General features: G+C 41.5%; 1 long non-coding RNA gene across 1 annotated transcript; it reads left to right on the forward strand.

Moving 5' to 3' along the window:
* Nucleotides 1–418: 418 nt before the first annotated feature.
* Nucleotides 419–16,976, forward strand: LOC119485465. The gene is made up of 3 exons (XR_005206274.1): nt 419–429; nt 1,731–1,740; nt 16,751–16,976. It is a non-coding gene; the product is annotated as an uncharacterized LOC119485465 (long non-coding RNA).
* The last annotated feature ends 7,314 nt before the right edge of the window (nt 16,977–24,290 follow it).

Raw genomic sequence — 24,290 nt, forward strand, 5'->3', positions numbered from 1 at the left:
TCTGTCCCTCTGATGTTTGTAAATGGGGGTGCACAAAACATTATAAACACCTCTCGATATAATGACGTCCAATACAATACCACCATAAACAATGGCTTCCAAAAATTACCATGCAGTTGGATAAACATCCACCTGATGGTGTTAAAATAATAATGTTTTACAAAGGTGGAATGCACCGCAGGATTATTCCAATGGATTTTATTATATCTCCTAGGTGTACTATTAAATTGATAACCCTAACTGTATAGGGGCTTTGTTTCATGGAACACTATATTTGCTATTTAATGCAGTGAACCTTTTTATTCATTTAGTTTGGTTGGTTTCAGATGATTCAAGTGCACATTTTAAATCAAGCGTGTGCACATTTGCATTTGTTAATTGGTCAAATGATATGAGTGTTTGCCAAGAGGTCAGGATTTGAAAATGTATGTTTCATTATACACACCCACACTACGGTGCTGACGTGCAAGACTTATGATGTACTTTGTTTGAGGCATAGAAATAGCATTAGGAGTAGAACGGACATTCCCATTCAAATCAAGACCCCAGGAAGAGCGCCGGGCATTGAAGCTCGGGGTATGATTTTTTATTTTTTTTTGGTAAATCAACTTCCAAGTATGAACACTTGAATAGCCTTTATTTAAATCATTAGGTCTTAAAAGTCGTAGAACGCACGCATAGCCGAATCCAGACTTATTTTCCTTCCACCGTTCATGTGAATGAGACCCAGACTGAGGGCTGGGAGGCGGAGTTAAAGGAAATGCTACTGCGCCTGCTCTATGGGACCAATGAATGCGGAAGATCAGGGTACTTTGTCACTCTACAGTAGAGCCATTCTGGCTTCATGCGCCACTGAGCAACTCTCATAGGAATGAACGGGAGCTTTATATGTATTCCTTCTGTTTACAATATTCACCTCACCAAGGCTCAAGGCTGTTCCGCAATAGAAGATTTTTCAAATATTAACAGATGTTCAAATGTGAGAGACCCCACACATTACAACTTGATATGTTAGAGTTGTGTTAAATGTTAAAGAGTTAAAGATTCCATTCATGAACAACAAGTGTCCCGACTCTCAAAAACCGCAAATCTCGCAAAATCTCTTGCGATCAAACGTAACTTTAGTGTAAACCAACATGGCAGGAAGAATTAGCAACAAAGTTTTTTGTACTTTGCGTTTTTTGTACGGTACTTTGTGCTGGAAATTCCCAAAGAAAAGAAAATGTATGACCATGACTGTCCTTCCTTCTTCAGTCAGCTTGGTTCCCAATCAGCTATCGTTCTTTCCCAAGTGACTGCGTCATCGGCTGGCTTCGAGGTTCCCCACGCACAACAGGATATCCGATCATAACTATTGAACATGTTTAATATTTGCAATTTGGAAAATCGCTGCGGCCAGGATGGACTTCCGAGCCGATCAGGGGATGTAAAAAACACTCTTAACATACCTCACACCACAGGAATATCTGGAAAGATAATCTTTAGAACCATCAAAAACTTGGGGCTCTGCTGACCATTGTCGGGAGGCGGAAATCAGGCCCAAACTCTGCTTGATTCTCATTTAGTGTGTGCCTGGCATTACCCACAATCCACTGCCCTCCCTTGAGGTTCCCTGATGTCCAGATCATTGTGGTACTCTGTCCTGCACCCGGAACAAACTGCCTCATTGTTTACTTGGAACGAGACTGCCACTGAGTTTTTTTGTGTGCGGTGCACACTTGAAATTTGAGCATATCAGCAGTTCCAACAGGCTGGAGAGACACTTTAATTCCCATTTAATGATTAAAATACAATCTGTCTCTACACTAAAACACTTTTCCAAATAGGTTTTTAAACATATGGCTGTGTAAAATAACTCAATTATGCAAAACCAAAAAAACAAAGAAGCTACTCTCATCAGAGAATACGGGAACAATATATAATTTTTTTTTTTTACTGCTTGGTTGGCAAAAAGTGCAGGTGTAGATGCTATAGCTACTGTAGATGTCTCACCCTATATGTTTACCAGTGATTTATCATTGTTCCCTGCTGTCTTATATTACACATTACCCCTGCAACCAATGTTTCTCTGGCCTACTGTGTAGCATAAATTAAAGAATACATTTGGTTTCATGCCACACTTGTTCATTGGTCCAATGCACTGAAACATCGACGCCTTGTTAGATTTTCTGCCAAGTATACCTGGATAACTTTTGATTCATTAGATTTTCTGTAAAAGTTTCCAGAGTTATATCATGCGGTGAATGTAAATATTGTCACTGGGAGACAGCTCCTAGGGTGCAGGCGAGGTAATGTGTAGCTAACAAACTACTGCCTGGAGCGATCACCTCTCTCCTGCTGGTTTGTGTCCTTGTCTGCAGCAACATAAATACGTGTGTGTGCGTGTGTGTGTGTATGTATGTGTGTGTGGTATCTACAGTACCTGAATCACCTGTCGCAAGAGAGGAAGAAGAGGGGGAAGGAAGTGCAGAGAAGATGCAGGGAATGATTCAAGCGCATTATGCAGCTACTTACTAAAGAAATCAATTCATTTGACACAAAAAAAATGGTCCTCCAGAGTCAACGATCAGAACTGCGTCCATAGCAACTGTGTGTTATTCATAGCAGCGGTCTGTTGTTCAGAAATAACAACACGTAGAAGGCCGTAATTGACCAATCAGAATCGAGTATTTAACAAAGCCGCGTAATGAAAGAGGAGAGAAGCGAAGAACAACGCAGGACATTTCTGTCGTATAATCTAAAGAACAGGGTTGTAATCATGCAAACACTTTGTTCCGTTCCTGCTGAGGAGAGTTTCAGAAACATTCATGCAGAGCTACAGTAATAGTGCTGACATATTCTAATATATCATTATATAAAAGAGCCATACATATGAGGCTTTACTGCTACAACCACCATTCTACCATTCTATTTCAATCACAAACCATTTTGAAAATGAAATATTGGAAGACGCAAACCTTCAAATGGGGTCGTGTTTACCGTGTTCTCGAGAAGAGTCCGAGTTCATGAGTTGTCTCGTGTTTGTTGACGTTGTCAGAAATGGCGGAGGCCATGGAAATTAATTTTTCGGTGCATAATAAGTTCATATATTGTAATTTTAGTCAAATATTGCTTTTCTTTGTAATTTTATAATATATCTGAGGAAAATGTTGATATTCCCAACAGCCTCATCTTCTTCATCTGTCATTATGCCTTTGCATTTCCTGCATTATGTTACCTGCTTGCTTGCTTGCCAAATTCTTAGCCTCTGTGGCTAACAATTCTCGATTCTCCGATCGTAAATATTCAACATGTTTTATATTTGCAATTTGGAATCGGTGCGACCAGGATGTACTTCCGAGCCAATCGGGGGTGTAAAAAACACTCTTAACATACCTCACGCCACAGGAATATCTGGAAGGTTGATCTCTAGAAACATGAAAAAATTGGGGCTTTGCAGACCCTTGCCGGGAGGAGGAATCAGGCTCAAAATCAGCTTGATTCTCATGTAGTGTGTGCCTGGCATTACCCACAATCCACTGGGGTCCCTTGATTTTCCACCTCAATATATGTGAATGAAAATGGGTTCTATGGGTACCCACGAGTCTCCCCTTCACAGACATGCTCACTTTATGATAAAATATACAGTTTTGGGCAAAAAACATGCAGTTCTTTGGCATGCAGCACAAATATGTTATTTTTCACCTATTCTAAGATGGTGTGTTTGAATATTTCTGCATACTGGGGTCCCTAAACAGTCTTGGAATTGCATAAATTGGGTATGACTGGAAAGCTGAGAGTCTTGTGGATCCAATGAGTCCAATTGTAATGTTAGTCCCCATAGTAGACATTTCATTGTAGTGACTTTTTTCACTTTGATTTTAAACATATGATGGTGTGTCTTTATACTATGACAGTTTTCCTAAAATTAGGTTTGGAAAAAATGGCAATATATCGCCTTGCTTATAGTATCGCAATATATTGAATTGCACCCCTGCATCATGATACAGTACGTATTGTATCATCAGATTCTTACCAATACACAGCCCTGCTAACTGTGCTATATTAAAAGCTTAACAATATATTTAGGGCTGACTATCTGTGACGTTAACCACGATATATAGCAGGGCTGCAGCTATGCACTGACACTTCACCACAGACACACAAACCGCAGAGCCTCTCACTCCCAGCTACAAGACACATACTGTACCCACACAGTAACTCTCTCAACGGGCCATAAATGTGCTTCGACTGACTGTCAAAGCTCAACAAGACTCCCTGTCTTTCCGGCAGAGAAACTGAGAATCTGACAGTAGCTGCTGCTCATGGCTGGTTAGCTCTGACTACCAGCTCTGCATCGCTGTCCATGCTACAGTGGTCAGTTAGGGTGTAGTTACCCTTTAAAATCATTCTACTGTACCATCTTGGCAGCAAGACTACAACATGGCAGAATGTCAGCAGTCCGTCAGGGCTACAAGGTTTACTTTCTAAACAGTCTTTGGGAGGAGTGACCTGGTTTTCAAATTCCCCCAGTGCTTCCCTGGAACTTGGTGCACATTGATCGATATATTTGCTTAATTTGAGGCTATGCAGAGGTAGAAGGAAGTTGCCACTTTTATTGTTATTATTGGTAGTCTGAGTAACGTTGCGTCATATCCGTTCCGTATCCGTCACCAAAACAAAACGCAGTCGGCCGCAGTGAGCCGAAACAACAAAGCAAAAAACGGCGGAGGGTCGGCGTGGATACGACCTGCACCCTCGCATGTTAAATCCAATGTGCTAAACATTACACATACAGTAAAGTATGGAAAACACTTTGGGTTTCACACATTAACAGGAAAAGCAGAGCCAGACATCATTGTTAAAGCTGCATGCTAACTCTGTCATGGACAGGTAACGCTATCGTATTGTATCGTAACGTGCAGTCAAGCCAGAAATCACTCGCATCTCCGTGGTCAAATCAGACAACGCTACAACTGTAGAGCACCCATATACTGACATTTATGCTGAATACAATTAAACTGAGCTGACCATGGATGTATAAAGACAGCGGAGCTAACTGTAAGAGCTAGTGACAGACTTGGCGAAGTTTGCGGAAGTTTACACGTGTGACTACGTCCGGTTTTCAAAATAAGGTGTTAACAAAAGGAACTGTACTGTATATAGAAAATGCATATATGGAAATAACATTGATGGATTTAATTCACCAGTAGTTTAAAACATCACGTCCCCTATGAATGTAATTATGAAATATCACTAATTTGTGAGGGAAATGTATTAATAAATAATGCCTGACAATGACTGGTATATTTGACTTCAGGATATCTCTGCCTACATTGATTCTGAATTTAAAACATAATTACTGTTTTAATTTAGATATTTTCCGAAGTAAAAGTCCCTAGAAGTGTATGATTCAACTTTTTACCATGGTACCAAAAATCGCAATACTTAAAAATCGCAGTACATATTGAATCGGCGCCAAAGTATCGTGATAGTATAGAATCGGGAGATAGGGTATATCGTCCCAGCCCTAACACCTAGTCAGGGAAAAAACACTTAGATAGGAGGTGGCCAAAGAAGGAAGAGGCAGAAACCAAGGAGACAGACTGTGTCAAGACAGATGGAGACAAAGTGGTGGGCTGGGTGTGTGATTGATGAGACTACAGGGGAGAGTTAGTCTCCTGATGTGGTGTGATTCTACTGATTTATATTTAAGGGAGTGCTCTATCACTCTCGGAGGGGTGAAGGAATGAGGAGAGGTGAAAGTGAGGACATTAGATCACTCTGTCAATCAGATGGGTTGTTCCTCAGGTCGTGTCCTCATCTGTGTCCTGTGTTGGCATGTGAGCACTTGGGTTTGAAATGTTCTACCCGTATTTTTGTGCCAATGAGGCTTCTGTTTGGGGAGCGTGTTAGTGTTTGTGATGCGCTTCTTCATCTCCATGGCAGCAAATAAATCACTGTAAATAATCACTGTTTATCTTCCTTTGTTGTGTTGGAAATTTTCTTTACCTCTGTGTCAGTGTGTGTGTGCTTGCTCATGTCTGTGCGTGTGGGTGTGCATGTGTGTGAGTGGGCGGAGAGGTGTTTGTGTGTGAAAGCTAAAAGATAAAATAAGAACTGACTGTGGCGTTGAACTTTTCAAAGGTACACACATCTGTACAGTAGCAGCGCCTACACACACACACACTCACACACAGAAACTCCCTCGTGGCCAAAAGACACATGCGTTAAACCCTTCAAGCAATTAAAGCACTTCAGCAATATCTCCGTGTCCAATCACAAGACTTAAGATTACGGCCGTGACCAATGAGGATAAAACGCTTTAACTCTGTGTATCTGTCACATATTCAAACACTCATGTTTGGCTAACAGGGCTTGAAAATCGCAAATCTCCATAACCAATCGCAAAGCATTCAGGTAAATAAAGTGTAAGTAATTTGCACACACAAACTGACTCAGTGATTATATAATGTTGAAATCCATAATTCGTTTATATTCAGAATTGGTGAAATAACGGAACTCTGTGTGGCGGGATTGAATGCACAACCTGATGACAAAATACTCTGAGATAAAAAACAATATCCCTTTCACTAAATAATGAAATAAAACCAAAGCAACAGAAGTAATTAGCGTGCGGCAACTGGCACTGACGACAGGCGCTGTTAGCAGAGATAAGCTCCTGGTTACCAGTCTGATTCGCTGGTTTGGCTGGAATAAATTAGCAGATGATTTGATCACATCATGTTGCTTTTATGAAGCATTTTATGACACAGAATATTGTCTAGAGCTGTAATTCACCAAAGACATTCACTATACAAGTCATGTGCATCGGTCACACAGGCTAACACTGCACACACACACACAAGAAACAAGCCAGAGTATAGCACAAAGATAAGGCACACACAAACAAACACATATTGAAACACACACACTCAGAGTAGACATCAAACAAAGAGATGCAGACAAAGGCAAAGGCACATGATGCACACCAGGGAGCCGAGCTGTGATCATGACTTGGGTAATAGTGAAGCCTCAGAGGGGAGTTGCCCCAGGCTTACCTTAACATGTATAACAGAATCAGATGTTCTATACAAAACAACAATAACATGTAAAAACCCCCAAAAAAACACATGCACGACAGACACGTGCACGTGGGCCATGCATATGTATGCAAGTGCTCATGCAACTGTGAGCATCTGTATGCATTGCTTTGTGTGTGACTGGCTGTGTCTGTGTGTGTGTGTGTCTCAGACTGTGAATGTTTTTCTCTACTGTATGGCCAATGCAGGTCAATTAATAATGCAACACTTGCAGAGGTAAAGGAGGCCTGTGTGTGTCTGGTGGAAGCGTAGAGGGGGAAGGAAGAAGGAGAAAGAGACAGTGGGAGACAAAGAGGATGAGGCGATGTGGGCAAGTGGAGGGGAGAAGACGGCACAAAGCAGGGACAAACAGCCAGGGAGAGTGTTAATGTGATCCAGAGGGATGAAAAGAAACAGAAGAAACATAAAAATCCTCCTCTTATTGTTCATTTTTTTTTCCAATTAAAGGAAATCTAAGACAACCAATTACATAATTACAGTAATTTAAAAGTTTCTCCAACTCTTGTCTCATAGCAACTAACAGTGAGAGTGAGCATGGAGCAGATGAGTGTCTTGCTGGAGGGTTCTTCACAAGGATGTCTGCATGGTGTGGATTTGAACTTTAACCTTTTAGTTTTAGTGTCTTCAGGGTGCAACGATAATGCGTTTTTTTAACATACCCCGTCGGGCATGTGCCAGAAATCTACTTGCCCAAAGTCAAATTTTTACTTGCCTCTATATAAATTGTTTTATTTATTAGTGGTCATCAAATAACAACAAAGTCAATTGTCGTGTTTTATCAGCCTTGCTCTCAAGCTTGCGGGGTTTGAGTTTCGCCCACATGGAAACTCTTTGGGTTTCACACATTACTAAGAAAAGCAGAGCTAGACACATCATGGCTAAAGCTGCAAACTCTGTAATGGACAGGTAACGTTATCGTATCGTAACGTGCAGTCAAGCCAGCCGTCACTCGCATCTCCGTGGTCAAATCGGCCGACGCTACAACTGTAGAGCACCCATATACTGACATTTACTGTTCAAGTTTCAAGTTTATTTATAGAGAACATTTAAACACAACAAAAGTTGAACAAAGACATCTCACTCCTTAGCTACTTCCATTATCGGCTCCGGAAAAAAGCAATGGGTTAAAGCTGCAGTAGGTAGAAATGGAGCAAATATCATTAAAAAAGTTAATCTTATGAAACGGTCACTATATCCTGACAGTAATGCATGAGACAGGTAATCTGAAAAAAAATCATGTGCCTCTGTGTCAACTAGAGCTGCTAATGGCATCTGCAAGATTTCACAGAGCGGAGAAAAACAACCAATCAGAGCTGATCTGGTGTCTGCCGTCTCTGAGCAGCTGTCAATCACTCGCAGACTCCGATCAAACGGTAAAACTAGGCAGCGCTGATCAAATATGAATCAATATTCTGTTACAGTAATGTCTATTTCTCGCTTCAAATGTTTTCAGAAACATCTTTTAGTGTAATTTTTAGTTTTAAAATGAGTATGTTTGTGACCCGGCAGCCACGTTAAGATCAGTTGAGGAAATACCAAGCACCGCCCACCAGCCAATAGGAACGCTCTCTCCCTGAAATGACCTGTGATTGGCCAAAGTCTCCCGTCACGGGCTAGATTTTTGGAAGCCTGCAAAACAGAGCCATGAGGAGGAGCAGAAGTCTCTCAGAACACTTGAATTACAATATGCTGAAAGGTTATTATGGAAGTTTTGCCCAATGATGCCAAAAACATTCTGTCTACGGCAGTTTTAAATTATTTTTTACCACTTGCCCGATCAAGTGAGCTGCTAGATTTACTAGCCCGGCGTGGCATTTTACTTTCCCCGGGCAAGCGGGCAATCCTTGTTGAGCCCTACCCCTCCCATCTCTTCCAACTTGCCTATTAATATATTTCTGCGTATTCATATACAGTATATTTTCCAAAAAGCATGTTTGTCCATATACTGTTCATACATTATGTTAATATATTTACCCCTTACGTGTTCTCTTCCTCTTCATCACAGACACAGGATGTTTAATTGGAAACAGGAGCTGCTTGTATTTCATTAATATGATCGTCATGTTTCCAGGAAGTGATTCACTCCCCGTGAAAATAAATAAAGGAGGATAATTAGCTAAGAACAAGCTCTAACTCCGCTTATCATTACAGAGGCCTCAGCAAAGAAAAGTGAGAATGATTGGATAGAATTTTTTGCAGGCAGGAGGACGGTGTGGGGAGTAAATAAGGGACAGGCAATATCATTGCCTCGGGGATTTGCAATGGTTGAGAGGCTGATTTGAGGCTGCCTGTTAGATGAAAAGAGTCACAGTTGGGAGGAAGGTTAACGTGCTATACCCAGGACTACAACGATTATTTTTTTCTTTAAAAACCATTACAGAAAAATGTGTTATAACTGCAGCCATTGTGTTTAGGCTGATATGTTTGGGGATGAAATCTAGAGAAAGAGAGCCATGGGTTCAGACGGGATGGATGAGATTAAAGAGGTCAGGAGGGAGAGAAAGGGAGGGGGGGGGGGTATTTATATTGTTTGTGGGGATGAGCTGAAGACTGGGGGGATGTGACGGGAGATGGAAGAGGTGGTCAGGGGAAAAAGGGTGGAAGGATGCATGAAGGTAGAAAAAGTCCTCGGAGAGATAAGAACGGAGCATTGGAGGGATACAGCAGCACATGACCGCATCACTGGAGGCGCAGTGTAACTAGTGGTCCGAGAAGAAGCGTGGTGTGTAGCCAAACAGGAAGAGGTAGAGAGAACATGTCACTGTGTGACTATGTGTGTGTATGAAGCCAATACTTGAAACATACAGGGGGAAGGTGTGGGTGCCGAGGTGCGAAGGGGAAGTGATGAGGATGAATGTGAGTGTGTGCGCCCGTGACAAAGAGTGGTGGTGCAGAGTGAGCATTATAAGGAGGTGTATTCTCTTTACTGTAGACAACAAGGGTGGGTGGGTAAGTTCTTGTGGGGGTGGCACTTGAGAGGCCTGAAGAATGGTAGGGGTGAGCGTCAGGGGACTGTAACGGGGTGTTGGGGGGGTTGCGAGGGCTTTTGCTAGGTGTGGGAGAGGACAGCTGGATGTACAGTACACAAACCAAGCTGATTGTGGAGGAGGATAATAAAGGGGCAGGGGAAAAAGAAGTGGGAGGATGTTAGGGAGGGGGATGGAGGTGGGGGCATGTGAGCCAACAAGATGCAGAGGAGGGGTGTGTGTGTGTGTGTGTGTGTGTGTGTGTGAGAGAGAGAGAGAGAGACAGACAGGGAAGAAAGGAGGGAGTAAAAAAAAAGAGTGAGAGAGTGAGTCGCTGCAGTAGAGCTCCTCACCCACAAAGGAACCCCGTGCAGCCTCAGCCGCCGAGCCAGAACCACTGCAGCTGCGACTGCTGAGAGTTTGTGGGCGTGTGTGTGTGAGTGTGCGAGTTTGCGACCAAGTTAAAGTTTGTGTGTGTGTTTATTTGAACCTGTGGTGGGAACTGCGGCTTTGAAACCTCGACAACATGCGGGACTGAGGTCTGAATCTCTGCAACACTCTGCAGAGTGGCAGTGCAGAAGTGGGTTAGAGAGAGAGAGACGGTCAGGGAGAGAGAGAGAGAGAGAGAGAGCAAGAGATCGAAAGTGCCAGGAAGAGACAGAGAATAAGAGACTAAAAGATTGAGAAAAACAAAGATTAAACAAAGAGGAGATGAGGTCAAAAGGAGGAAGAGGAGGAGGAGGAGGAGGAAACGAGTGAAATATGGACATGGCGGAGGGCAGGAGGGAGTGAGTGAGCGAGGCGAGTCATGATGGAGACAAAGAACGATAAAGGACGGGGGGGTGGGGGACGCATTGGAGAAGAGAGGGAGCAGAGCAGAGTTAGGAGATGTAAAGTGAAAGAAATAGATGGAGTAGCTGTGAGCAAGGGAAAAGGATAGGAGAGTTGGATTAATGAAATAAATGCAGAGGAGGGCTCTGGAGAGAAAAGAGGAGATAGGAGAAGAAGGCAGGAGGAGAGATAGAAAGAGGGGGGGTGGGGGGGGCAGAGGAAGAGATTAATAGTTTTGTAGATCTGCTCCTGTGTTGCTACCTCAAGAGTAATGCCTTTTTTCTCCAATCCTTTCTTCCATCCTCCTAGATTCCCTTTTAAAAGGGCTTTTTGAAACAGACGCGGTCGCACGCACACACATGCGTACACACGTGTACACAGGCGCACGCACGCACACAATGAGTATCGCCTGTGATTCATGTAAGCTGTCTCCATTCCAGTGAGCATTTGCCAGCTCACTAATAGGAGGAATTCTTTAATACTGCGCCACTGTGGATTTCAAAGCCACTTACTGTAGTTCACATGTCTCCAAACACATTCAAAGGCCCAGGCCCTCAATCTACTGCCATAAATAACCCACAATACAGAGCAGGTTGCTGAATCCGGAGGGGATATTTGTAGAAGTGCGCGTGCCCGTGTGTGTAGGTGAACACACGTGTGTGCTAAAAACACTAAATAGTCCCATCTGCAGGAGTTTCTAGAGAGGAACTTTTGATCTTGGTGCTTATGATTAATTACTTCAGTACTATATCTGTCAGTGCCGCTGAGGCTCCGGGGCCATTCAGCTCAATATCCACCATGTACAACATCAGCATGTTCAAAGCTTTTACTGGAACCCATTGTCTGGGGTTGGCTTCCTCGTGTGAGAATGGGGATAAAATACCGACTTTATTGCAAAATCCGCAATGATTAAGCAAGCTTCCTTCTCTAATTTACCCTGGCAAGACTTTCAGTAACCACCCAGCACGCGCAGACAAAAAGCCTCCATCAAATTATGTTAATGACGTTGTAAAACATTTATGGCTTATAGTTCTTAGTGCCTGCAAACTCTGCATTTCCATTCCTCTGACTCTGTCTTTGGGGCCTCACCTGCAGTAGCACAGTGTTCCTGTGACTGAAGTTGAGCGCTGGCGTCATTAATATTTAGCTCTGGAATGCTAATGATCTCTCTGAATCATATCATCACGCCACAACCTCCAATTAACCTCTCCAGAACTCTATCGTTCTCTCGCCGCCTCCCTCCCTCCCTCCCCCCCACCTCCTCCGTCCCCACCGTTTCGCTTCCCCTCCCATCTCACACTGACTTTCTGTGTCTCTGCCTCTTCACTGTGTCTCTCCTCCTCACTCTCAATCTCTCTCTGGGACTCTCTGCCTTTGCCTCCCTCACCTCTTTTTCATCTCTAAATCTCTTTGGCACATTTTGCCTCTCAAAGAATGTATACTGAGACAGTTTTCCGTCTCTTGTGTGTATGTGTGTGTGTGTGTGTGTGTGTGTGTGTGTGTGTGCACATCGTGGGTCTCTGCTGTCCAAACCTGAAAGACAGCTCCTGCCTTTCAGAGTTCATCCGGTATCCCGTGAGATGCGAGGCCCTGTCCTCCGTTTGTCCTTGGTACATTTTTAATAAAGCTAATCGGAGATTGGTGGATGAACCTCGTCACCTGCCTGTCACTCTTTCGCTTTTCATTCTCTCTCTACAATACGTTTTCTGTGCGAGATGCAGAGGGAGAGAGAGAGAGAGAGCTCTCTCAGGAGTGGATGTGGTTCAATAAAGAGTTTTTTTTTCTCTAAATCTTGAGTTATGAACTTCCTCCATAATACTTTGTCCCTAAAAGTTGAGTACAGTACGGTAGGTTTTGAAATAGATTTTTTAATGCCAGAATCGATATATTTGCTTCATTTGAGTCGATGTGGAGGTAGAAGGAAGTTACCGCTTTTATTGTTGTAGTCTAAGTAACGTGTCGTCATATCCGTTTCGTATCCGTCAACCAAAACAAACCGCAACTGGCCACAATAAGGAAGTATAAAACAGCGGAGGGTCCGCGTGGATATAATTTGAACCCTCACATGTTAAATCCAAAGTGGTAAACAACACTACACATACCGTAAAGTATAAAAACACTTTGGGTTTCGCACATTGCAGGAAAAGCAGAGCCAGACATCATGGCTAAAGCTGCATGCTAACTCTGTTATGGACAGGAAACGTTATTGTTTTGCGTTAACGTGCGGTCAAGCCAGCCGTCACTCGCATATCCGTGGGCAAATCGTCCGACGCTACAACTGTAGAGCACCCATATACTGACATTTATGTCAGCTAGCGACGGACTTGGTGAAGTTAGCGGAAGTATACGTGTGACTACGTCTGGTTTTCAAAATAAAGTGTTAACAAAGGGAACTGTATATACAAAATGCATATATGGAAACAAGATTGATTGGATTATATTCACTAGAAGTATAAAACATTACATGTCCCTTATGAATTAAAAAATAAAATACCACTAAATTGTGAGGGAAATGTCTTTATTCTTTGATTTTTGGTTTACTGGAATTTTTTTTTATAAATAATTCCTGACAATGACATATATATTTGACTTCAGGACTTCTCTGACTACATATATGCTGAAAATTAAACATTTCCACTGTATTAATTGAGATATTTTCCAAAATAAAAGTCCCTAGAAGCGTATGATTCAACTTTTTACCATGGTCTAGTGTTAAAAAAAGTTAACAAAAATTGCAATAAATCATAATATCAAATCACAATTCTTGTGGAATCGCAATACTTAAATGAACTGTATGTAACTTTTTGCACATAGACCAACGCCGGGAGAAAACTAGGATCAACGTTGGCCGGGCCTTCGATTCATGGTGGGACCTGCGTTTACGAGAATAAGTGCGTGCAACGGGACGATGACTGTCGTTGACTTAACGGCCACAGGTGTCACTGTTAACAAGCAATTCTGATTCTTACATAGAGTCCCTTTAAAAATCGCAATAAATATCGAGTCGGCACCCAAGTATCGTGGTAGCATCCAATCGGGAGATAGGTGTATTGTCCCAGCCCTAGAGTACAGGTAGCCTGCCTGATGTGTGTGAAGGTATGAACTCAACCTATATATTGTATGAGTCACACAGTGAGTCATTCTGGTGTTTTGTTAGGAACAGTGTGATTATTATCAGTGGAAGGCAGGGGGTGAACTTGACATTTAATTTGTTTTCTTTTTTTTAGAGCCAGGCTCTCTTTCACGTTATTAACACTTTCACTGGACTCTCTCTGTCCCATCTTTTAAAAGCAAAACCTTCTATAGTAGCTTCACTGAATTACCACAGAATATAACACAATTACATCAGTGATCTTGAGAGTGGAGCTGTTAATGGCCTACATCATGCTGTCATAGGACATAGCGTGAGCTGATGGTGTGAACAACTCGCTTATTCAGCTTTCAGTAGCCATCTGCACAATTCCTATTGTCATAAAACTGACAAATAATCACCCGATCGCATCAACCTCAAAAATACTTTTCAATAAACACGTCACCTCAACTAAATCGAAAATAAAAAGAGCACACATTTCTAATGCTGTTTGTTGCTGTTATGTAACTGCCAACAACTACCTCTTGCTTGCTCTTAACACCAATTGTTCTGCCAGATGGAAGAACATTAACCCTTAAGTTTTCTTAAGAAAAGCATTATTAACCCTGTTGATATACGCTAATATGCACTTGAAAATCCTTTGGATTTGTGCAAAAATGCACCACAATGCACTTATTACTGTACAAAGCTTAATGTGGCCAAGTTCCCATCTACAAATACAGCCCCTGTATTATTTTTTATATCAATATTACTCTATTTTTAATGTGAAAGGGCTGCTAATACTGCCGATCCAACTGGGAATCAACACAGAGCAGCTCGTTTGACACTCAGTTTCTTTCAGCTCATTGCCTCTATATAACTCACTATAGTTGAGTCTCAAGGGTTCACGCTGCTACTTCCTACACTACATCCCTGGTGCAAAAAATGCTATTAGCCTTGATAGAAGTACAAACATCTAGCAAAGACTCAGCTATTTTTCTCAGGAATTGGGGATCTAAACCAGAGAGATAAAAGGTTGCTTTGCAGATGACTTACATTTAATGTAGTCATACAGAAGTGCAGTAGGATGATGATGTTGCTCATGTTGCTCAGTGTCGATTGTGTTGTATGCCAACACATTAGCAAAAAAGAAAAGTTGATGAACTGTATGTATATCAAGGCCCCTTTGTCTTAGTGTACCAAAATTGAGTGTAAAATTAGTAAGGCTGTCAAAGTTAACACGATAGTAACACGTTAACGCTAATTTGTTTTAACGCCGCTAATTTCTTTAACACATTAACGCAACTTGCGGTTTTGAGGTTGTAGCGGGCTCAATTTTAAAGCTAGAGTGAGAGAAGATACTGGCATCATATGAAAATAGTAAACCTAAGGAATCCAATTGTACCAACCATGTCATACTTGTCGGGGAAGGAGGCTAAATAACGATCCAAACCTACGCTAAATTTTTGCGAGGAAAAACAGTCATGGCCATTTTCAAAGGTGTCCCTTGACCTCTGACCTTAAGATATGTGAATGAAAATGGGTTCTATGGGTACCCACGAGTCTCCCCTTTACAGACATGCCCAATTTATGATAATCACATGCATTTTGGGGAAAGTCATAGTCAAGTCAGCACACTGACACACTGACAGCTGTTGTTGCCTGTTGGGCTGCAGTTTGCCATGGTATGAATTTTATGAGAATTTTTTATGCTAAATGCAGTACCTGTGAGGGTTTCTGGACAATATTTGTCATTGTTTTGTGTTGTTAATTGATTTCAAATAATAAATATATACATACATTTGCATAAAACAAGCATATTTGTCCACTCCTATGTTGATAAGAGTATTAAATACTTAAATCTCCCTTTAAGGTACATTTTGAACAGATAAAAAATGTGAGATTAATTTGTAGTTAATCGATGCATGAAGAGTCCTATGAACACTAGATTTCTAAGATAAGAAGAAGATATAGCATATATGTTTTTATCTCTCATCAAATTTACATAATACCAGATTATTTACATATACAGTATTCTACCATGATTAAACCATGGTTAAATACTGTATATGTAAATCATTTTTGGATTTAATAATAATAATCTTTATTGTCCACAAATGTGGAAATTTGCCTTCGGCTTCACAGGTTGGTTAAAACACATCATAGTGAATCACAATGCATACAATAAATAGCACAACATGCACAGTACAGATAACAATAAAGGACATGGTCCCAGTGTGAATGCTGTTTATGAATTTAGTAAAGTTATTGTATTTGGTATGATAGAATCTTTGTACTTGTTCTCGGTTGCTGCGGCGGATCTATCTTCCAGAGGGTTGTTTTATAAATAATTTAAAAAGAGGATGAACGAGTTCAGACACAATTTGTCCGGCTTTTTGTTTCGCCTGTGTTTTATAGACAGTATACATCCCAGTTGTTTGTGCTCTTTCCCAATAATTTTACTGGCAATGTTTGTGATTCTGGATAGTCTAGTTTTGTTCTTAGCCCCCCAGGTGCTGTAAAATTTGTATTTTTCAGCCAGTAAACATTGTAAACACAAGTTCATAGTTTCTTTCTCTAGTTTCAAGTCTTCTTCAATACAACATGATGTTCATTTAGTAAATTATGGTCCCATTTAGAGTCAAATAGACCATAAAGCAGGGGATGCTTCAGGGCGTGGCTACCGTGTGATTGACTGGACGCTACCACAACATTGTCCGGTCTGGGAGTTGTCTGCATTTTCTTTTTCGAACTTTAACCCTTTCACAGTGTGTTTTCAGTGCATGAAAGTGAAATGAAAGTTCAATTGTACGTAGCGCCACCCTCTTGTGTCTCTTCTGGCTGCAAAAAACCAAGATGGCGACGGCCAAAATGCCGAACTCGAGGCTTCAAAACGGCAGTCCACAAACCAATGGGTGACGTCACGGTGACTACGTCCACTTCTTATATACAGTCTATGGGATAAACCAAATATAAACAGCCAAAGAGTTACTGTGACTTCTCTTGTGCACCCCCAAAAAAGTCAGCCCCCTCCCATCCCCCCAACCCCTTGATCATTTTTGTACAGCCTCTTTTTACACCAACTCCAGTCTTACTAATGCATTGCAGTACATACTCTCGCTCTCTTTCGCATCTCTCCCCCTTCATTTTTCTCCCCCCTCCTCTTTTGTAACAGTGATTGTGATGAATTGAGTCATCTTAAGTGTTTCCTCTCTTTGTGCATCCCGGGAGGATTTCAATCCCCCTCTATTTTCCCTCATGTCTCCCCCCTCCTTCCACTGAATCCCCTCACTTTCTGTGCACTCATCTTTCCAGCCTTTACCTTATTGCAGTTGTTCTCTCTATCTCTCCCTCCCTGTTTTTAGGCTTGTCTTTCTCTCCCTCTCTGCCTGCATGCCTTTATTCTGAAAGCATTACTCAAATGGCAATCATGCTCTCAGACCCCTCCATCACCTTCACCTCCGCCCTGCAGTAAATAGATAATTTGCACAATGGAGACTGAATGGGTATTAATAGATGCATTAATAGTAGCAAGCTATGAATTGTACTGCATGGAAGCCGCGGCACTGTGTGCAAGGATGCTTTTCAAGGGCGCACAGGGCTCCACACGCACGCATGCACAAACAAATGTACTCCTACAGCACTGCAGTCCTTCGCCAAGGTCACGACCTCCAGTTGTTCTGCATCATAACAACAGTGTTGGCAACGCTCGAGTCATCTACGGGGAGAAAAATCAGGGCAGAGTTTTAATCAACTGCTGAGATATGGTGCAGTGTGCCATCAGTGAAATGGTGTCACTGCGACTGATGCATGACGATTTAGTAATGCATCACACTCGACAAAGCAGTGGTGTCTCTTGATGGCTCTTTTGACTTTTGAGGAGTAATAGTTGGGGTCATCGCACTAGTAAGGACTTGATCACTCTCTTGTGAGTTAGTGACGTCTCAGTTAAACTATCACGGCAAACCACATTTTTATGTAAATCATATGACAAACATCACCTCAACACAGCGCAGGCCCTGAGGAGCTAATACCTTCCTATCAAAACATTCCTATCAGGCTGTCTAAAGACATGAATGCTCCAGCCGTGTGTTTGAAATGTTTGGGAAAACTAGCAGTTGCCAAGACATCAGACTTTCGACATGTATGGAAAATAAATAAATAAAAGGCATTCTCCGAGTCCTCAGCAGAGAACAGTCAGTCACATCCCCAGCCTCTTTATAACATTTTTGTCACACCCTTGCCTAGTGGGGTTCCGCTTAATAGAGGAGAGAACTTCCGTATGAAATGTATCTGCAGTACAGCACTTGGCGGTAGATGCCTTTGATTTGCCAATCAAGATAGTGACTTTTGAACGACCGCCACTGTATGGCAGAGACTGCCAGCCACAGGGCTGTCAGTGTTCAAAGCCAAGGGCCCTCTCCGTTAAACAGTCTCAGTGTGTCGCTACTCCCACATTTCAAGAGATGGCACATCAAGGAGCTGTTGCTGCTGGATTGTATACATCTGTACGCACAAAATTGATCATACCCACTGAGCAGCATACACTTTTCACACAGAGGCAACATACGCATAGTCGCAAATACTGTACACACTTCTGTGGATGCAAAAACACACACACACAAAACACATACTATAATGCAGCTTTCTGGGCTGGATGTGTTGGCAGATGACACTGTTTAACACTGTCTCATCTGCTCTCTGCTTTGCCAGCATTGCTGTGGGACACAGCCAGATGCAGAGAGAGAGAGAGAGGTGAAACAGTACCTCGTGGCAGCACACCAGGGGTGGAAGGAAGTGAGCAGGGAAGGGAAGGAATGACAAAGTGTTGGTGGGAGAGGCGGCTGCAAAAACAGCAAAATAGAAGTGAAAGTTTAAAAAAAGGGTAGCAATGAAAGTGATATAGAAGGTGAGAGAAAAAATAGAAAAGGCATGGATGGGGTGATGTAATGCAAGGCATCTCAGTCCGTCTGTATGTGGGTATGTCCTTTGCATATCTCAAGAACCGTCCATCTGATCTACTTCACACTTGGCAGGCATATTGCTGGGCACCCAAGGACGTGCCGAAGTTGTTGCAATTTGGACACATGATATAACAACGTATCCTCACGGTTCGTATGATATCTTACAAAAAGTTATTCCTTAATTTTTGTGTTTTTTCTTAGGAATGTCCGGCAAATTGACACATGTGACGCATGTGTCAATTTCCACTCCAGTCTTTTCAAAATAAACTTTTGTTTTCACTGGAAACAACTTGGTTAGGTTTAGGTAACAAAACTACTTAGTTAGATTTAGTAGAAGATCAACTTAATTAGGTTTGGGCAACAAAACTACTTAGGTTTAGGAAAAGATTGTGGTTTGGGTTAAAATAACACCGGAAGTGGCGGAACTTAGGTACGGAAGTTACTTGACAAAAACGACTGGTTTCACATGAGTATGAACACCCATCTCCTGGGCTAAAGTCCAGGCTTTAGGGTTTTTTTCTGAAGTAAAACTAATAACTATTAATAGTTAACCTATTAATATTAAGTAAGTAAAGTTTATTTCTGGGAGCACATTTCAACACAGCTGAAGCTTACCAAAGTGCTGTACAAAATAGACAGCAGAGTGAACCAGAGTGTATTTCATCGGTGTTTCTGACTGTGAGTAGCCGCGACTAGTGTGTGTGATGCATCTACGTCATGGCAGGTGTGTTGCTCAGGACCCAAGTTAGTGCAGTGTCGATTTTGAAGTTGTTTGTATGAGCGGTTCTCTTCTCTATAATATTTGCCGTTGCCACTTGTTCTAAGATTTTGGACTGCCTGGATTGCCTTCCTGTTTATCACAGGTTAAGCATTCAGCCTGTGGTGAACAGGTGTGTTTTGAACAGGCACTGCACTAGTCATGTCAAAAGTGGAGCCAGGACTCTCTCAGAACATGCAGCGCTGCTCAAGTAAGCAGGTGTTGGTGACTGTGAATCACCGCCACTTCAAACAAACAAGTCGGTGGTGTCATCATCGGCACTATTTTAAAATACAGCAGAGAAAAAAACAAGAAAAAAAAGGATAAAGAGAAAAGGCTACAAGAGGGGAAAACATCAGAAAGAAGAGGAGACACAGGGGAAGAGACAGACATAGAAGCATTTAACCATCATTATTGGAAATCTTGTGTTCGTATGAATTTTTTTGTTAAGCATATTCCTTGGAAATGCTGCTGTTTGTGATTTGAAACCACAGTGACATGCTGCTAGTCAGGTCTATTCACCTACACCAACCTGTTAACAAGGAAAAGGGTGAGCAAAAACTGTGGCCTCTACTTAAACATGTGTTATAATATCTATAATGAGTGTGCAATATAATGTAATGCAATGTACTGTAATGCAATGCAATGTCATTTGTACATGATATTACATGTACCTGTGCAATACACTGGCTATTTCTTGTGTGGTTGGGAAGGATCAGTCTAAACAATGAGCATGCCCACATTAGCTGTGCTAAGTTGCTACCTCTGACATACTCACCAGCTACTTTTAGTAACCATGGACACAGCAAGTAATAGTGGCATTTCTAGATGTCATCTGATTTAAAAAAATAAAAAAGCTAATTAACCTCATGATATTATGTGTTGAATCATGAAGCACTATTCTACTTTATACAAATAGGCTTCGTATTATAAAAGACTGAAATGACACTGAATTAACAAACAAATTCATGCAGAATCAACGAATTAAGAATCACATTCAGTGCTATTTTACTGTACTTTGAACTTAAAGTAGCACAGTACATAGGATTAAAAACAGAAATGCCTTCAGTCTGGATTTAAAAGTAGCGTGTTTGGGCAAGTCTAAGATCTTGTGGGAAGTTTGTTCCAACAAAGTTTGTGTCGCTTAGTAACTAAATGCTAATTAAACATGTTTTGTTTGAACCCCAGGAATAATTACACAGCTAGTTTCAGTTGACCTTCAAGGTTTTGAAGGGTGCGTATCGTATAATGGATTCAGAGTAGTAAACTGTGTGGTATTTGTTCATTTTGGCTATTTCTTTTCAGTTATTTTTTGTGGAACGTTTCATGCAGTTTCAACTAGTGACAAGGGAGTGCGTGAGTGCCAACGGCTTATAACGAGGAAATAGAAGCTGCAGTTTGACAAGATCTCTGCACTCCACTGGAGGACATGTTTGATGGAGGCTGGCGGTGTGTTTCCACTGCCTATGAGGTTGAACTCTTGAGATATAAATTTGTCAGACTCCTGTCAACAAAACAGTAAGATTTTTTGCTTAAAAATCTGCCCCTTTAAGGTCAAAGCACACATTGAATAATAAATGATTTATAGAAACAGGAGGCTGTTATTCTTGGATGGGAAGGAAATGAGAAGAGTGCAAAAAAAAAAGGGAGGCAAGAGGGGCTCATGAGGACAGAGAGACAAATGGTGTCTTCAAATGGGGTCGTGTTTACCGTGTTCACAAAGATAATAGTCCGTATGAACGCCCCCCTCTTTCTCAGAACTCAGAGTTCACGAGTTGTGACGTGTTTATTGACATCAAAAGTTTGTCTGTGTTATTGTGTGGCTTTTGGATCCGAACTAACGTGGCATCTACACAGCAGTATATTGCTTAGCTTACTTTTGTCTGCTTCTCCAACCTTGGATATATACTGTTTATATACGCTGTATATGTAGCAGCATCATCATGCAGAAACCTACGTCAGGTCACGTGGGAAAAAGCTTTTAGAAATGCTTGGGAAAATAGCATTTTGACACTTACATACTTTGAACAAAATTTGAATGTTCGGATTTGAATACATAAAGAACACCACTGTGAAGCTACAGAATGATAAAACTAAAACCTGTAAAATAATGGACCTGCCCTTAGACACAACTAACACAACATCTAAGAACACAAAAAGTCAGAAGAAAAAGTGCCGGACTGGGCAACATCCAGAGAAACAGAAGGATTCAATGAGAAGAAAAAAGTCTACCAGGCTAAACCAAGCTCTAGAGGATTCATTTTTAGTATGGATGAAACCAGCAGGCATGTATGTGTTTTGTTCTGGGTTTGTGTTCTGTTCCTCATGTGCCAACAGTGCTGGCAGTCCTTGAAGGAGCTGTGCTGTGCCTGTCTGAGAAAATATTGACGCATAGTCCTCCAAGTAGGATGAAGAAAACCACTGAATTTATCCTTGATAGCTTTTTTTTTAATGTCTTCATGCCTCGCCCATTATCTCTTAAAATGAATTGTTCAGTGAAGAGAGGCACACGGTTAGACTCACTTACTGCAGGTCTATTAATACTTAAAACTACAGGTATTTTAACATAGCTGCAATTGTTCTTAAACACAGCACTCAGACTCGGTATTTCACATTACAATAAATGTCTTGTGAGCTGAACTAACAGGCTTGGATAAAGGGAATAAGACATCCAAATTTTAAATGCTGATGTAACTCCAATGTAAGGAGAAAAGGGTGGACTATTCTATTCAATATTGAATGAAACAGGAGACGAATCAGCAGATGAAGAATAATAGCTGACTGTAACCTATGACATTCTGTTCATTTTGAAAATACTTAAGGAGGATTGCTTGGAGGAATGAAGTTCAGTTTGGGTTTAAACACTGTTTGGATTATAGGACAATTCAACTTTTCTTTTTAAGGTTGGCCCACTGCAGGCTGTTCTCATACACCGTTCGTAGCTATACCTGCAAAAAGTAATGCACTGTAATTTGTATACTGTATATCCCACGAAATTCTAAATAATCCACGTAATTGTGAACAGGAAGTATAAAGACCTTCAAACACGGCATACAGTAGGTAGGAGGTCGGATTTATTTGTCATGTAACTTCTCTACTTTAGGTATGCCACTTCTGGAGTTATTTTAACCCAAACCATGATCTTTTCCTAAACCTAACTAAGTAGTTTTTGTCATGTAACTTCTGTCCTGAAGTTGCACCATTTTTTGTGTTACTTTAACCCAAACCACGTTCTTTTCCTAAACCTAACTAAGTAGTTTTGTGGCCTAAACCTAACCTAGTTGTTTCATGTGAAGATTGGAGTGGAAATTGACACATGTTGCCGGACATTTGTAGGACAATGCACGAAAAATTAGGAATAACTTATCGTAAGATATCATACAATCCGTTGTATGAGAATATGTTGCCCACTGACCTGACACAAAATTCAACTCTTTCACCTGACAACAATGTCAGTTGTCAACAATGCCAACATGTTTTTACGTCCATTGCAACATTTATTTTTAATGTATGCTTGCTACAATATTTGTGCATGTACGTTACTTTAATTTGTGCATGGCAACTACAGGCTAGTCAAAGATCATAGTTGTGACAAATAAATTATGGTTAAGGTAAGGTTAGGATAAAGCAACTAAAACATGAGGTGAGGTTAAGGGAAAGTTTGTGGTTCCGGTTACTAAAAAAACAAACGTTAACTGCAGGTTACATGTAGACTCATAAAGCCCATGTAGTTTATTTTGTCGTATCAGCGCCGTGTTTTCAATACATAGTCAGACAATGGACACTACATATTGAAAGTGAATGTGTCTGCTCCGTACGGAGCCTCAGCACAGAGTAGCAGGAGTCAGATTTCACACACGGGACAAGAGAGTTGACAGACAAGACGATGGTGGAGGATTTGGTGTCAAAGCTAAAAGCGAAAGTGCCTATTTGTCAGTATTTTGGATTTAAAACCAATGCCAATAGGGAACCATGATGTTATTGAGGCAATGGCTGTGCGGAGGACGAAGCAGTGACGGCCGGTGTGCGTGGCGCCGGGCGGAAACCTGCGGCCCTGCAGCGAAAACTCTACCGGAGAGGCCAGGCACACAGCCAACCAACGTTAAAGATCAAAGTAAGCGCTCTACAACGTCATCTTTTCTTGTAAAATGTCCGGTGTAATCGGTCACACCGGTGTTGTCACAAGTTTATTAACCAGTGGGAAACTTTCTTCACCTTGACATCTTACTTAACAGCTATTGTTTAAATGACATTTTGTTCGTTCATTGTCCACAGAGGATGAATCATACTGACGTTGGTGATCCCCTGACCATGAGGTTTCAATGAAACATTCATTGAAAAACTATTGAATGGATTGCCATGAAATTGGGTACTGACCTTCATGTCCCCTTCAGGATGAATTGTCTAGTCAAAATACTGTAGCTGTCTAAGTTTTTTTTTATTTTATTTTTTGGTCAGTCTGCCCCCCGTCCCTGTCTCCAGCCACTTCTCACATCCCCCAGGCCCGAGGCCAACTCACCAGACTTGCTATTCTCTATCCATCCAGCAGATGCCCTCAGACTTTCCCAGTCATCTGACTCCTACATCTACCTGCTCACCTGTTCCTCATTCCTCAATTAC

This window comes from Sebastes umbrosus, chromosome 3, assembly GCF_015220745.1.
Source record: "Sebastes umbrosus isolate fSebUmb1 chromosome 3, fSebUmb1.pri, whole genome shotgun sequence".
NCBI lineage: Eukaryota > Metazoa > Chordata > Actinopteri > Perciformes > Sebastidae > Sebastes > Sebastes umbrosus.